Below are 15,106 nucleotides of genomic sequence, written 5' to 3' on the forward strand. Positions count from 1 at the left end.
GGTTCATGTGGGGGGGGGAGGGAAAAATGAAGAGCAGACACCAAGGCCTCAAGTACAAAGAAAATGTTTTGAGAATGATAATGGCAACAAATGAACGAGTGTGCTTGACACAATGGATGTATATAAGGATTGTGATAAGAGTTGTAAGAGCCCCCAATAAAATGTTGGTTTTTTTTAAAGAGAAGACATCAAGTAAGTTAGTAAGGAGATGTCAATGTATAATATAGATGGTTGCAGAAAAGACATCTCCAGCTAAAAATAGTAGGGACGTCTGACCAAAGAATTGTTGTTTTTGTTAGGAGCTGGTGAGTCAATTCCAAGTCATAGCAACTCTATTGACAGCACAGTGAAAAACTGCCCTATCTGGCAACAGTTTCACAAGCATTCCTTTGTCTGAGTTCATTGTTGCACTCACTGGTAAGTGTATGTGGGTCTTCCTCTTTTTCATGAACCCTTTCCTTCTCAAGGCCATTTCTGGTGACATGTGCAGAATAGATGAGACCAAATCTCACCATCTTATCTTCTAAGGAACATGGTAGCTGTTCATTTTACCAGGCAGACTTGTTTGGCCTTCTGGCAGTCCATGGTATACTTAATATTCTTTGTCAACATTTTAATCCAAAGACACCACTTGTTCTTCAGTTTTCATTATTTGTTGTCTCCCTCGCCTATGTCTATGAAAACATTGAAAATACCGAGGTGTGGCTTAGTTCAGATACACCTTAGTGTTCAAGTGATGCCGTTGTTGTTTTTGAAGTCTTTTCCTTTTAGCACTTTATTAATGACATGTAAAGCACATTTTCACAATGAAATATATTGTTTGATTTTGTGACTGCTGTTTCCGTGGAAGTTATTTATGAATCCAAGTAAAATCCTCAGAATATAAATGCTTTTACTATATATCATGACTGCTTCTTGGCCCAATAGTGGTGGTTTCCTGTTTGCTTTCTCTACATTGAGTGGTGATTCCTATTGAAGATGGTAGTCTTTGATTTTCATCACCAAGTGTTTCAACTTTTCTTCAGTTTTTGCCAGCAAGGTTGTGCTATTTGCCTATTAGGGATCGTAAATGGGTCTTCCTCCAAATCTAGTGTCACATGCATCTTCATGCAGTCCAACTTATCATATTATTTGCACAGCATACATATTAAATTACTTTATGAAAAGCTGGGACCATGACAGACTCCTTTCTTGATTTTTCACCACTAATTCCCCTTTGTTCCCTTGGAATCATTTCCTCCTGGCTTTGTATAGGAGTTCTATAATCCCCATTCTTCAAAATGGAATCCAAAATATGTTATGATCCACACAATGGAATGTGTTTGCATCAATGGAATACAGGGAAACAATTTTTTAAGGAGCTTCAACTTTCAGCCAACATCTATTTGGTAGCAGCAAGGTTATATCATTCGACAATTTGTTGTAGAACTGGTTTCAGGTTCTCAAAGTTCTCTGTCAACATCCTGCTGCAATCATTTAAAATCATCTTCGGTAAATGTCTTGCCTATTTGTGATAAGAACATTGATCAAGAGTGTCCATGTTTCATTGCATCACCTTTCTTTAGAACGAGCATGGCCATGCGCCTTTTCAGTTTGGTTAGTCAAATAGCTTTCTGTTAAATTTTGCAGCCTACACCCGTGAGCATCTTGATTAGAAACATTTCGATTGGTATTGATTCAGTCAATTCCTGGAGCCCTGTGTTTTGATCATGTCTGCGGTGCAGCTCGAGCTTCTTCCTTAGAAACTCTAAGTTCTTGAACATAAGCTACCTCCTGAAACAGTTCAAGAGCCAGCTCGTTGTTAGTGCATTGACTCGGAGTAGCTCTTCTATTTTCATTTGATGTTTCCTGTATTGTTCAATAGGACCCATGGTGCAGTGGTTTTGCATTGGGCTGCTAACTTCAAGATTAGCAATTCAGAACCACTAGGCACTCCTCTCGGGGAAAGACAGAGCTTTTGCTCCAATAAAGAGGGGCAATTCCACCCTGCCTTAATGGCTTGCTTAGAGCTGTCATCTACTCCATGACAATGAGTGGTTTTAGTATAGTGTTCAATAATTTTCATAATCAAGGCCTCGTTTGTTCTTTCCTTCAGTTCTAACAGCTTGATAAATAAATGCCAAGTATGTTCTTTGGTTTTGGTTTCCTACCCCCTGTTATTTGCATATTTCATTATAATACTTTACTTGGTCTACCTGAGCCATCCTTTGAATGCTGTTTTCTCTTTCATTTCATAATTTCTTCCATTCATTTTACTGGAACCCAGTTTGTCTTTTCTTTCTCTTTCATGACCCTTCCTTTCTTCGCGTATGATATATTTAAATGTCATTCCACAACTTATCTGATCTTCAATTATTAGTGCTCACTGTATCAATTATGTTCTTGAGCTGATCACAAAACTCAGGTATAATATACTCATGGTGATATTTTGACTTTAGCGGTCTTGCTTTAATTTTCTTCAGCTTCTGCATGGTGTAGTACATAAATCCCTTTGCAGTCTTCTCTTGAGGTTCCCTGGCCTTTTATAACTGATAATATTGAGCTTCGCCCTGGATTCCTCTTACAAAGCTGGTCATTTTGAAGTCTGTGTATTCCAACTGGCAAGGTTCATGTACATAGGGGTTGTTTATGTGGTTGAAATAAAGGTATTTGCAATGAATAAGTCATTAGTCTTACAAAATTATATCATGTGATCTCCGGTGAATCAGAGGAAGCTAAAATCATCTAAATTGGTTGCATGTTGTAGACAATGAATAATTACTGGTGAATTATGAGCTATATAACTATAAATTGTTTAAATAAATTTTGCATTAAAAGTAGGTTTTTATAAACACCACTTTTATGATGGTGATATTACATCATTTTCATATTTGCTTGCTTCTGTTTTTCAATATGTTGGCTCTATTTGCACATAGTATAGTTTTGTGTATGATGATCAATGTTGTTAAAAATGTCAATTTTATAAAATAATGCTAAGTAGTTATAAAGTGTACCTTAAATGAAATAATTAGCAGTATTACTTGAAGATTACTTGCCTTGCAAATTGTTGTGCTATGGTAGCTTGCATTTTGGGGTAATTCTGGAAGTTATGTTCTAATATTTCAAATATGAATATAATTAATTTAATTAATTTAATTGTCCATTAATGATGGACAAAATTTAGTAAAGCTTACAGACTAAGGATAGCAAGAAAGACATGACAATCTACTTTTGATTAATGAACAATGAAAACTTTATGGACCAAAACAGAATATATTTTTAATTATCTTACTTTGGTCGCATCATCAAGAGAGATCAAGCACATGAGGAGGACATCAAGTGTGGTGAGGTTGACCTCAATTACTCAAGGACATTAGGAACCTTCTTTTGTGAGATGTAATAGTGCAGGAAACACATCCTGGACTATAACATGCTCGTTATCATGAGAATGATCATGACCAAACAATGCTTACTTCTGTTGCCAAACTGCTTCGTCAGCAGTTAGCAATAGTGTATAAATATACACTACGGATAGAGAGATCAGTGGACATAAACCAATGGATGACTTATAGATCCCGATGGTTTGGTTCTGCTGTGCATCAAGTCACCGTAAGACAGAGCTAGTTGAAATTTTAACTACCATGCTAACAAAACTATTTAACTCATTAGATCAAGGTTTTCCTTGCATAACTGCATAACATAGAGATATTTTAGCTTCATTTCAAGGGAAAAAGTTGCACATGCCAAGTGTACCAGATGACTAAAGAATTCTAAAAATATAATTCTTACAAAATCCAGAAATTAAACACACATTTTATATCTGATTAGTATAGAACAATTGCATTGAAATATCTGTGCTCTCACAAGTATATACCTTTTCATTCACAAAATTTAAGAATGAATTACCTAACCCAAACAAAAAAACTATACTTCCATGTATTTTTCAGAAAAATTTAGTAAATAAAAATCATTTGTCAGGTTTGGGTTAAAGGACTGACAGAAGAAATGTGCTAGCCAAAAGCTAAAGAAATATTTTAGCAATTTGAAGAATGAGCAGAAAGAATTGCATCCTAAGCTGTTTGGAAAGGTCTTTATATAATAACTTAATGGTCACTGAGTTAGTTAGTTTATTGGGCCAACCTGGCCGATAAACACATGTGGGGTTAATTGAAGGGCAGAGGGATAAATGGCTCGGTGTGCCTCACCTTTCGAGTTTTCAGGTCTCTTGCTTTCTCACGGTCGGACCAGGGTGCAGCTGCCTTAGCCAGTTCCCTGCTTTAGCTGGCAAGGCTCACTTCCTGCAAGACATCTCTGAGGAGAAGCCACATGGAGCTGCCCCAATGCAGCCCTGCGTGCTGGAGCACCCACATGGAGACCCCTGCCAATGCTGAGATGTTTACACATTCACTGACTCGGCTTTCCACCTGTAGTCGGCATCATTGTATCTGTTTTATGAGATGGAAGAGGACTTTGTGGATTGGTCTTAGACATATGGATGTATGGGTTAATGTTGGACTTGTGGGCTTGGGCAGGACTGGGTTGGGATGTTTTCTTGATGCACACTTAGCCTTTATATAAAACTCTCTCTTATACATGACTTTCTGTGGCTTTATTTCTTTAAAGTACTAGACCAACACAGTCACAAACCATGCTAGTATATGCTGTCAGTGGCCATTGTGTCGACAGCCTAGTCACAAATATGAACACAGTACCTCATATGACTTCATATATTTTAAATCTCATAAGCACAAAGCAAATATGCATTAATGCTGTGCATACCTCTAAATGTTCCATTAAATTTCCCAGCTCTCAAGATATCAGAGGACATGATGCACTAAGTAAATCTGCTGCACAAGACCCCATATGCATTTGCAAGTTGGGATCTGGCTAAGGAAGACTGAAGATGAATTGATGTGTTTGAATTAGAGGGCTGGTGAAGAATATTGCAGTACCACGGACTGCAAAAAGAACAGACACAACTGTCTTGGAAGTGGTACAGCCGGAATGCTCTGCAGAAAGAAGGATGGAGAGACTTGTCTCATGTGCTTCAGACATGTTGTCCGGAGAGACCAATCCGTGGAGAAGGACAACATGCTTGTGAAGTAGCAGAGCAATGAAAAGGAGGAAGATTCTCAAACAGATGGATTGATCCAGTGGTTGCAAAAATAGGCTCAAACTAAGAACAATTTTGAGGATGGCACAGGACCAGGCATTGTGTAGTTTTGATGTACATACAGTCTTTATGAGTCAGAGTCAATTTGATGGCACGTTGCACCACCACCAACAACAACATGCTGCTTAGATTGCAAATGCTTAGATTGCAAATGCTTAGATTGCAACATGCTGCTTAGATTGCAAATGCTCAAATATGTGTCAGGTTTAGAAGTTCAAATGGGTGGAGATTTTATAATCTTAAAATTACCCTCCACAGTCCAGAGAACAGATTAATGTATAGTGATTAACTTCTTATTATAGGGGTCAGGATTTTCAATTTTGTAAGTGGAATCTAAGGGTTATTTTATAAATTATACACATTACAATCTTAATGTGTTTGGCTTTCTCTTTTCTTGTACAGATATTATTCATGTGATTTACAACCATAAATATAATATTATCAATATTTCCATGCTTAATAGGCACATAAATGAAACAACTTATTTTCTACATGACCAGAACACTGATTATACCATGAATACTTTGGGAAAACAAAGTTAAACAGATATGTTTAATTGATCACTCTACCACCCTCTGTCAGGTTGTCGTACTGTGATAGCTTGCATGTTGTCATGATGCTGGAAGAGATTCTACTAGTATTTCAAATATCAGTAGGCTCATGCACAGTGGACATGTTTTGGAAGAGCTTCCCCATGAGAGACACTAGGAGGAAAGATCTTGTGAGCTACATCAGGTGGGCCAGTGGAAATTTTATGAAGAGCAGAGGAACATTTTCTTACATGATGTTAGAAGATTAGCCTTTCAGGTGGGAGGACACTCAAAATGTGACTATGGAAGAGCTCCACCCACCCTGACCTTGGAGTTGGCCTTAATGAGAGTGGGATGTGAGCAACACTATTGGGAATTTCCTATGCCGATGTTGTTCTGCTCCAAAGGTGGGAAAGCACCCAACGACAACAATTAGTCATTTGAATGTGAAATGTACAAAGTATGAGTCTAGAAAAATTGGAAGTTGTCAAAAGTGAATGAAGTAATTAAAGGTGGATATCCTAGGTTTTATGAGATGAAATGGACTGGGGCCAACCATTTGGAACGGGGCCATCATGTGCTGTACTATGTAAGGAATGAAACACCAAAGAGGATGACATACCTTTTAATTAAAAAGAATATTTCAAGATCTATCCTGAAGTACAAATGATGAGAAAATAGTCATATGCCTGGAAGGAATAGTCAATGAAACTATTAATCAGATTTTCAGAGCGAACACTCATACCAAGTTGTAGTAGTTACATAATCTAGTGTCAATTTGTGACTTGAGAGGATTAAAAGCAAAGAGGTGGAGTCTAGTCTGGCAATCGGATCTGTGTGGGCCTGGCCTTCTCCTGAGAATTCTGGGGATGGGGATTCCTGGATTTCCTCCTGGGAGGCAGGAGACAGACTCATTCTCTCTCTCTCTCTCTCTCTCTCTCTCTCTCTCTCTCTCTCTCTCTCCTAACTCCCTTGGAGGCTCTCCACTAACAAGGCTGACTTCCTGCAAGACATCCCGGAGGAGAAGCCACATGGACCTACCCTGATGCATTCCTGGGTGCTGGAGAAGCCACATGGAGACCCCTGCCAATGCTGAGATGTGGATAACATGACTGGATCCAAAGATTTCTACCCACTGGCCTGTGATGGTCCTGCACTCGGCATCATTGCATGTGATTCATGAGTCTGAAGAGGACTTTATAGATTGGTATCAGACATATGGGCTAATATCGGACATATGAGCTTGGACTTGACTGGTTTGGAATACTTTCTTAATGTACAATTACCCTTTATATAAAACTTTCTCTTACACACATTTGCGTGCTTATGAATTTGTTTTTCTATTCTACCAAGACTAACACACAAGGGCAAGGAAAGTTAAGTTTTCAACAATTTCTGCAGTCTGAAATTTCTCAAAGATACAATCAAGGTACACAGAATATTATCAATAATAGGAATATGAACATTGAAATCAAATATAGATTGTTCGTAGCTGGAATAACAGCACCAGTAATAAAAATGATGCTGTGGATTGCATGAGAGATATTTGCAAGACATAGTCATCAATGGTATTTTTGAACATCATAAATGTAGACTATTTAGGTAAATGAAATATACTGGGATCAAGCCAGCCACAGCTTTGGAAAGAGTGAATGAAGAAGGTTAGTATTGGTCAGAAGATGGCCAGGGGCTGACTGTGGCATTGACCATCAATTGCTCATAGCAAGTTCAATTTAAAGCTGAAGGAATTTTTAAAAGTCAATTAGGCCGAAATCTGAGCTTGAGGACCTCTCACCTGAATCCAGAGAGCTTTAAAGAACAGGTCTGACAATTTGAACACTAATGGCAGAAGGTGAGCTGAGCTGTGGGACAACTTCAAGCACATCACACATGCATAAAATAGCAGGCCATCAAAAGGATGTAAAAGAAAAAGATAACAAATAGGTGTCTGAAGAAATTTAATGTTGTTCGTCAGTGTGATGTAACCAAGGCCAAGAAGAACTGATGAAGGAAAGGAACGGAACAGACAGGTATGAAAGGCAGCGCGAGAAGCCCAAGTAAAGCGAGCCAGGAAGTGCGCCGGCTCCAGAGCGGGAGAGCCCCTCGAGATGGCATCCAGGGCATGCTTCAGGTTGAAAAGAAGCCAAGCCTCTTGTTGAACAAGGATTCTATGGGGAAAGTATTACAGGATGTGCCTCAAACTCACTGCTACCAACTCCATGCCTACTCTCAGCTGCCTGGAGGAAGGGCAGACCTGCCCAGGTCCAACTCCGCAGGCGGAATTCTGTGGGGACTGGAAAGGCTCCTCTTCTCCCATGGAGCAGCTGATGGCTTCTAAGGTCATCTTCTGGTTCACAGCAGGGAGCAGCTCCTGGGAAAAGTTCATGGAAACAAGGAAAGCTCTTTTGAAGATGAATAGAGCTGGAGACAACTGCCTCACGATTGGGTTACAGCAATTATTTGCTTTGTGCAAGTTTTGAGATTTTTCCTTTATGACACTTTTTCCATTTCACTCCCTATAATTAATTATTGGAATTATATGACCTGTGTAGCATTGTGCCTTTCTTGTGTTAAAGCTTATTTTGCCAAGCAGCAGAATGGAAATAGAACCACATTGATTTTTGCATTTGCAGCATTAGGTTAATTCTCTTCAAAACAAATGAACTATTGGCTAAACATCCCAATTATTCGCATGTGGTTTTGCAATGGCTGAGTGTTCAGAATAAAAGCTCAGGGCGACGGTGCTGTTCCTTGGATAATACTTATCCTGCAAGAGAAAACAAAGAGATAGTTTTGAGAACATGAAGTCTCTAAAGTTTTTGAGTAAGCCCCCTGAAGCCATTGTTTGATGTTCACATGCTTAATACTTATAAGCATTGCATAAGTGTTCCAGCTGAATTAAAAGTAAAAACAAAACAAAAAAATAAAACCTACCAGAAAAACAACTTCCAAACATCATCACTCACAGTCAACCCACTCAGGAAAACTAACATATCAAGTAAGGAGTCCCGCTGGAGCTGTGGGCTGGGTCGGGCTGCTAATTGAAAGGTGGGGCATAATGGGGCAAGAGGAAACAGTAGGCTTCTGTAGAGATGGCCTCATCAACACCATGGTAAGGTGCTACTCTGTCTAGCCCACAGGATGACAGGAGTCTGAACTGACAAGATGGCAGTAAGTTACCATATCAAATATATTTACAGCTCATCAGCTGAGCTATCACTTTCAATACTAGTGCCCTTAAGCATCTTCCAGCTGAAGAGTCAGTACATTTATCTGTAATTTAAATGTGGAATAGCCTCAAAATGAATAGGGCAGAATGGACTTAGCTCTCTCCTCTCCATGCCTTTTTTTGTAGTCATTTTATTAGGGGTTCATACAACTCTTATCACAACCCATACATACATTAATTGTAATTGTGTAAAGCACATTTGTACATTCATTGCCCTCATTGTTCTCAAAACATCTGCTCTCCATCCAAGTCCCTGGCATCAGCTCCTCATCTTCCCCCCAGCTCTCCCCTCCCTCATGAACCCCTGATAATTTACAAATTATTATTTTGTCATATCTTGCCCTGTCCGACGTCTCTCTTCACCCACTTTTCTCTTGTCCATCCCCCAGGGGGGAGGTTATATGTAGATCCTTGTTCGTTTCCATGGTTTTGTCAGACTTGGATCTGCTGATGAGTCCTTAGACAGTCTACCATAGTTGGGTATATCATGGAATGAAAAGCCAAGGAAACTAATTAATATTCTATCAGACAAACAAAATCAGAAACATTTTAGCTTAAGTACTTTAATATGTCTAATTGAAATTAATTGATTGAACATCAATTGCATAAATGAACATCACTTTAAATGTAAATAAAGCAATATATAGCTCCGAATGGCATGCATATTGACTCATTTGCTTCTCTAAAGGACCCAGAGAGACATGTCTAGGTTAGGAAGCTAGTTTAAAAGGCTCACCCAAACTTGCCCAATGTCACACATCCTGTGTAATTCAGTCCTAAGTAGTCTGAATTCATGATCTTGAACACATTTTGTGTATGTGTGTGTGTTGCTTTATTTGTTCCGGCTTAAAATGTGTGTGAAAGGGTTCTGTGAGTTTTGCATTTCTGGGACCACAGTGTGACCATGAAGGTCATGTCCTGTTCTGTGAGGACTGCCAGACTGTCAGGCCCAGGAAGTCTGCAGGACATCAAGGTTGAGAAAAGCCAAAACTAAACTCACTGCCCCGAGAGCCACTCTGACTCAGCGTGTCTGTGGGACAGAGAAAAGAACTTCCCCACTGGGTTTCCGAGGGTGAGATGTATGTACACCCACACAGACACACTTGTTGTTATAAATCTGAATGAAGATATACAGGAGAAGTCAAGGGTCATTCAACAACTCAAAATCTGTGGTTTCACGTCATTGATTGCAATCCCCACAAAGGAGCATATACATTGCTTATCCTGCTTCCTTCCTCTGTTTCCCATTTTCCATATCTCTTTATAGGCCTAAGTCTTCTGCCCTTTCTCCTTGCATAAATGCTGCCTTTATTATATCAAATACTTATGATTCCCTGGCATGCTTGCTTATTTATTATTATTGTTCCCTATGGAGGCCGATTGCGGCGCCCTGGTGGCATAGTGGTTAAGAGTTGGGTTGCTAACCCTAAGGTCAGAAGTTAGAAATCACAAGGTTCTCCCCAGGAGATAGCTGGGGCTTTCTGCTCCCCTAGGAGTTACAATGTTGAACATTCACAGGCACATTTCTACCCTGTCTTCCAGGGTTGCTAAGAGTTGACGTTGACTAAATGGCAGGGAGTTTGGTTTGGTTTTAGGCTTTGTACTTCAGCTAAGAGGTACATGGCTAGAAAGAAAATGTCCTCAATCTGGGCCTTGCAGGTAACAGACACCACAGCTACCTGATCTACCCCTGTTCCTATGTTGTTCTCAGTGAGGCAAGTTCTGATGCTCACTGCCCATTTTCTTCATCTTTAGAGTTCAATTCTAATTACTGAAAAGACAGAAAAATGGCTGAGGAAGGAGGCAAGTGGGTGACATAGACATGTTTAAAAAGTATCTTCAAGTGGAGGATTGAGAAGGTGAGGCAGCTCTGTACCATGCTGCTGTCCACTGGTTAAGACCTCTGAAAGTGACGGGTCACCAGGGCAGTGGCTGCCCCTCTGCCACCTTCAGAGGGCAATGCCCTGCTGGCCAACATTGTAAAAAAAAAGTATCTTCAATAATGTGGAGAGGGATGGTGATATTTGAGAAACGAATCCTTCTAATGAACAAAAATATATGTGTTTGTGTATTTCTGGAAGACAATGAAATTCAAAATGTGATGTCTCTGTTCTAAACAAGGTGTTTCCTTTTTGTACCTATAGTCAATATCTTCCTACATAGTGATAAAATATATTGCTCATTTCTTTTGATTTTGCTATGTTCGCCTGCAGTTTAAGGTGCTTGCTGAAAACTGTAAATGCCAATCACAATCTTCCACATGGCACTGGAGTATAGAACTAAGTGATTTTCCCAATGACATTGAGCACCAAATTTTCACAATACTATATGCATCAAATCAATAAGAATCATGTTGATCCAAATGCCAGGTAATAGTAATTTTCAACATAGAGCTCTCTACATATCCAAGGTGAATACTTATAAATAACATGTCTATTTGGAATATTTGGGGAGGTTATTTTCAATGTATAAACTCTCTCAATGAAGACTTCTGATTTAGTTCATTCTTTATTATTTGGATAACTGTCATAATACACAGAAGAGAGCCCCAGTGGTAATGGAGATTAGCTGTTGGGTTGCAAACAGCAAGGTCAACTGTTAACCCTGAGCTGCTCCTGTGAAGAAAGATTCAACTTTTTTTTTACAATCCTTACATAGGCTACTGATGAGTCAAAATTAACTCATTGGGGTTGGGACATAGATCATCAAAAGGGAAAATAATTGGGCAGGCTAGTTCATTTGAAATGAAATAGCTAAGTCAAAGTTAGCATTACACAAATCAAAATAAATATTTGAGAAGGGACAAAAATACGCACAGCAAAATAATCAAACATTAGATGATAAACAGAGCACATGTCAAGCCCTGGCTGAGCCTCAGGGAGCTGATGCGACTTTATCCACTGAACACCTTGGTTTTCTCTTGTAAGTGGCCGCATGACTGCTAGGAACACGCTTAGGACCATGCTGTGAGCCTCACTGTGGCAAGGGATGTTGAAAATCTAAGCACACGGGCTGTATTTATGAATCCACCGCTAGATGGCAGTAAATGTGCAATTCTCCAGGACCCAGATGCTCTTCTGCATATGAAAGAGCAGCAGGCACTAGTCAGGCTATCATTGCCTTCAAAGTTTAGCTGAAAAGAGAACCCATCCTATCATATCAAATCACTATAAAGCACGGAAAATTCACGCCGGGTCTCAGTCGTACAGTCAGAAAAGTCTTCAAACAGTAAATAGAAGCACTTCCTTTATCTGTAGTTAGCATCTCTGTTGACACAATGGTAAAGTTTGGCTGCTAACTAAAAGACTGGAGCTTCAAACCCACCAGCTGAAGAGAAAGCTAGTGCAGTATCAGAACACCTAGCAGGCAGGCCGTTCATCTTTGCCCCATAGAGTCGCCGTGCATCAGAAGGCCTGGACGGTGTCTATACCTTACCATATAGAACCACCAAGGAGAAAAAAAAAAGTTTTTAAATCTAAGCTTGTTGAAAAGCACAAACATCTATGTCAAAAGTTTCTGCTTTATGCATAGTCAACTGAATAAACTATGTAGTGGGGACAACTCCATCCCACTCCCCAAAATGTCACCTCCATTTATGGTGCAAGATTTGGTCAACCTATTGAAACTAAATGTTACAAGGAATCTCATAGCAATACATTCTTCCCAGGTTTCCACATGCTGATTAGGAGAGTCCTGGGAAATGAGTCTCTAATCCCATTTCTTGTAAACTGCTTGTCGACAGCCACTGACTACTTATCACACTTAGACTGCTGCTGTTTTATTTCAGCTGTGTGCTCACTAACATGCTGGCCATCTATGTATACCTGACAGAGGGCGCTAAGGCAATTGTCATTATTTGCAGATTTCTCAAGTGGTGTAAAGTTTCAGAAGCATTCTGAAGTACATGTGGGTATTGTTTTCTAAATGCATATATTTCATCAAATCTCATTGCTGTCACCTGTTTATAACGTGCGGGGGGAGGGGGGTACATAACAAACATCGGTTAAATAGAGCTAGCTTTTGTGAGTCAACTGTATTTATTCCTCATAGGAACTTGATGTTTGTCTGAAATGTATTTGCAAGGCAAAAGCTGTGCAGGACACAGGGCACAGGGACCCAGAGTCCACTGCATAGCATGCTGGGTTTGCAGAGACTCATTGACCAATATGGTACCGTTATATCAGACTCGTTTGCTAATTGTGTAGGATTTTTCTTGAGTATAAAACTGGTAACTCTATAGGAGACTAGCATATTAAATAACTCACTCATGGACATAGCAATATTGTTTTTTTTTTTCCATTTTTGCCAAACAACCTTTCTCTAAGGTTATTCATCATAGTTGACCCCAGAAGTTTGGAAGGGCATGTTCAGGTACTAACAATCACCTGGAAGCTTCTGAAAACGACCAATCCTAATTGCCCAGAATATTTCCACCCTTCCTGGAGGTGGCATGGTGGAGGGAGTGGGGAGGGGGGGGGGAAACACAAGCAGCTCATCTATGGTCAATTTCACTACCACTCCACCTCTAATGGTGTGGTCCCCAAAATGTCGTTCTATCTATTGGAGCCTGAATTTATTTAATCATGTTTGCCTACTGTGATAGTTAATTTTCCTGGTCAGCTTGACTGGACTGTTGCACCTGTGAGTTTAGTCAAACACTAGTTTAGATTTTGGTAGGAAGTATTTCCAGGAATCAGATGGCCTTAAGAAGTAATAATAGCCCATAATCTGTTGAATTCTTCCTTAAATCATCTGAAGGCCTTGAGACCAAAAGTGGGGGTTCCCTTATGGTATGCCCATGTGCTGACTAGAATATACATGGCCATGTGTGCCCAGGCGCCAGTCTTAACGTTTCCCATCTTCTGCCTTATGCATCTGAGGACACCAGATTTCAAAAATGTCCAGCCTTTTCCCTGGCATGAAGATTTTGAACTTGACAGCAACCTACAATCACATGAATCAATTCTTTAAATCAATCTGGTTTTGTTTTTATCTTTCTATCATCTCTCTTGCTGGTCCTCTTTTTCTTTATAAAATGCTCATATCTGAATAATAAAAAATTATTTTTGTGAGACATAATTGAGATCACGTTTATTAATATGCATCTACAATGCCAGAGATGTACATGCACCATCACGATAAATGCAGAAAACATTGGCGTTTTCAAGAGGTACGTTTTGTGTTCCTCCGCGGTCAGTGCGCAGAGAAGGGGCATCAAAACATGAGCTCCTGTTGTGGTTGTGTGAGTGGCCCTGAGTGCAGCACCATGAAACTCAGGCCAGCCCTGTGCCCAGGCCTCGTGTTTGTCATTTTGTTTAGGCCCATTGTTGCAGTTTCCGTGCCAGTCCATCTTGCCAGGGGCCTTCCTCTTTCCAGTTGCAGGCATGAGGTCTTTCTCCAGGGACTTATCTCTCTTCATAATGAGTGCTAAGTATGAGAGACAAAGGCTTGCCATGTTTGCCTCTAAGGAGCATTCTGGTTGTATGTCTTCCAAGAAAGGATGTCTACCATTGTGCAAATCTGCTATGAGAGACTTATTTAACACATTGAAAAGCAGAGATGTCAGTTTGAAGGTTAAAGTGCACCTAACCCAAGCCATAGCACTTTCAATCACCTCATAATCATGTGAAAACTAGACCATGACTAAGGAAATGAAATAATTGATGCCTTGAGTAATGGTGTTTTCAAAGAGCATTAAAATACAGTAGAGGCTGTAAGAAATTCAGTGTCACCTGACAACAGGGAATTCAAGAAGGACAAACAAATCTGTGTTGCAAGAAGTACAACCACAATTATCCTCAGAGAAGAGGGCAGCAAGCCTCCAACTCTTGTCCTGTGGACATGTCATCAGAAATGACCAGCCCCTCGTACACCATTCTTGTACAATTTGAGGGTCAAAGAGAAAAACCCTCAACAAGATAGTTAAAACTTGTGACATAAGAGGACTATTTAACTGTACCAGGAAGTCTAACTACTAAAACCCACAGTAGTAAATTTTCAGTTGGAAATGACTAAGGAATAGTTGAGAGAGAAATATATATATATTAGATTGAGTATCATTTGTTTGGGAGATCAATTAGAAAGACCACCCTGAGACTCCAACTCTGCTCAATGGTGAAACCAACAGATTCTCTGGGGACAGAAACAGTGGGTTGCACAAGTCTAGACAGAAATGTAGCTCAGTGAAGGAGGTGT

The 15,106-nt window shown here is 39.8% G+C and overlaps 1 non-coding gene across 1 annotated transcript; it reads left to right on the top strand.

Annotated features, from left to right (window-relative positions):
- Positions 1-10,755: 10,755 nt before the first annotated feature.
- On the top strand, positions 10,756-10,892 carry LOC142428467 (small nucleolar RNA SNORA47). Its single transcript, XR_012780362.1, has one exon. It is a non-coding gene; the product is annotated as a small nucleolar RNA SNORA47 (small nucleolar RNA).
- The last annotated feature ends 4,214 nt before the right edge of the window (positions 10,893-15,106 follow it).

This window comes from Tenrec ecaudatus, chromosome 15 (genome assembly GCF_050624435.1).
Source record: "Tenrec ecaudatus isolate mTenEca1 chromosome 15, mTenEca1.hap1, whole genome shotgun sequence".
NCBI lineage: Eukaryota > Metazoa > Chordata > Mammalia > Afrosoricida > Tenrecidae > Tenrec > Tenrec ecaudatus.